The 2,387-nt window shown below is 42.6% G+C and overlaps 1 pseudogene; it reads right to left on the minus strand.

Moving 5' to 3' along the window:
• Positions 1–964: 964 nt before the first annotated feature.
• Positions 965–1,483, minus strand: LOC121033370 (galectin-related protein-like; annotated as a pseudogene).
• Positions 1,484–2,387: the final 904 nt, after the last annotated feature.

The raw sequence follows: 2,387 nt of genomic DNA on the forward strand, positions 1-2,387 counted from the left end.
CATACGGCCAAATTGATGAGGTTACTACCTGGGTACTGCTTGGTACTATGAGAAGATGTGCGGGCTGTGTGAACCCTGTGACCGGTCTTTGAGTCCTAAACAGTCATCTCATTGCCGTACTGTGAAAGAAGGACATTACTGCCCCGCCCAGAGAGAGGAGTCCTGCCTGACTTAGGCAGATTACTGAAATTGAAGGAGAGATAGAACCGAAAAGGGAGAAACTTCAAAAACAAGGCCGGAAACACAAGGTCCCAAGAGGAAAAGGGGGACAGGTGTAGTGGCTATTAGGGGTCCTTCTTCCTTTCTTTTCAAAGTGTAGATATAGCTGACATATATCAGTTTCAAGTGTATAACATGATTCCATATGTGTATATATCGTGAAATGATCACCACAATAAGTCTAATTAACATCCATCACTACACATGGTTACAAATTCTGCGTGTTTGTGTGTGTGACGAGAACTTTTAAGATCTCTTAGCAACCTTCGAGTATTCAATACAACATTATTAACTATGGTCACCATGCTGTACACGTCATCACCACGACTTATCTACTTTATAGTTGGAAATATAACCCTTTCACCCATTTTCTTTCTTGGGGTTCTTTTTTAAATGAACAGCTTTATTGAGGTGTAATAGTCAATGAACTTCGTGTTTAAAGTGTACAATTTCATACTTTTTTTTTTTTTTTTTGCCACTTTAGTCTGAATAAAATCCAGCATAATTGTCTTACTTTGTTCTGTTCTGGAAATAATGGCTCGGTGTCTTTGTTCTGACAGCTCCCTAAGGGCAAACCACAGTTTGAAGCTGTCATTTTGGGTTTAAACTGCACAGAAAGTAGAGACAGTGAAACGTGCTTTTTTGTTTTTGTTTCTTTTTAAGTCTCCAGATCTTGCTAGGACACTTGTCCGGAAGAGAGCTGTGGTACCCGATCCCGTTTGAGACAGAGGCGGTTTAAACAATATCAGCCAAGCTTAGCGATCTGGAGGTCCTCATGTATCTTTATGGTGTCAGCTGCAGATAGCATTTGAATGTGGTGGTAAAAATAAAAAAAATTGGTGTCCATCCACAAACACTCTGAAACATGGGTGCTCACAAAGAATTTCCACCCTGAATAGCTGGTCTGGGATGAATGGGAAGTAAGGTATCGCAGACTGCCCTTCACCTCTTTCCCCAGGTATACAAGAATTTCTGAGTCGTTGCCAGTCTGTGAACCCAGCTTTGAGTTCAATTGCCACATTGGCAGAAGGGTCTTCAGAGTCACCCCAGGTCAAGCTGATGGCAAAGCTCTCTGGGTTGAAGTCTACGATGCCCCCACCACCAACAGCTTCTTGCCTGGTCTCATGCCACCTGTCATGTGCCCACAAAATGGAACTATCAGTCTTGGGAAATACATGGCTTGAACTGGGGAGCCCAGGGAGTTGTTTAAATGCCCATCATTTGGTTTCACCATGGGAGCGCTGTCCACCACGGATCCTGCCATCCTCCCACATGGTGCATGGGGGTCCTTGGCCAGCAGCGCTGGGGAGGTGGGGGACATGGGGCACGGAGCTCCGGTGGGATTCAGGGGGATCCTGCACTGAGTGGGGGCACGATCCGGGGCTGGCTTGGGCGCACGCTATAGTTTGATAAGTTTTGATATATGGAAGTACTTGTGATACCATCACCACTATCAAGATAATGAATGTATCCATTACCTTCCAAATTTCCTTGTGGACCTTTGTGATTTTTCCCTCCCCTGGCCCCTGCACCTAGACAACCATGGGTCTGCTTTCTGTCACTATAGAGAAGCTTGACTTTTCTACAATTTTGTAGAAATGAAATTATACAGTATATACTCATTTTCTGACTGACTTATTTCACTCAGGATTATTATTTTGAGATTCATTCATGCTGTTGTGTGTATTCGTAGTTACAAACCGAATACTAAGAATAGTATTCTTTCATTTGTTGATAGGCATCTGGGTTACTTCCAGTTTTTAGCTATCACAAATAAAGGTGCTATGCATATTTACGTACAAGTATTTGTCTGGACATGTGCTTTCGTTTCTCCAGTGTAGATACCTGGGAGTGAAATGGCTGGATCATATAATACGTGTATATGTTTAATTTTTTACTTTTTTATTTTATTAAAAAATTTTTAAGGTTTATTTTTGAAGGAGAGAGAGACCGTATGAGTGGGAGAAGGGCAGAGAGAGAGGGAGACACAGAATTTGAAGCAGGCTCCAGGCTCTGAGCCTGATGTGGGGCTCAAACTCATAAACTGTGAGATCATGACTTGAGCCAAAGTTGGATGCTTAACCAACTGAGCCACCCAGGTGCCCCTATTTTATTTTATTTTATTTTATTTTATCTTTTAGAGAGAGAGAGAGTGAGTGGGGTAGAGA

Source organism: Herpailurus yagouaroundi, unplaced genomic scaffold, assembly GCF_014898765.1.
Source record: "Herpailurus yagouaroundi ecotype Mexico unplaced genomic scaffold, PumYag 159, whole genome shotgun sequence".
NCBI lineage: Eukaryota > Metazoa > Chordata > Mammalia > Carnivora > Felidae > Herpailurus > Herpailurus yagouaroundi.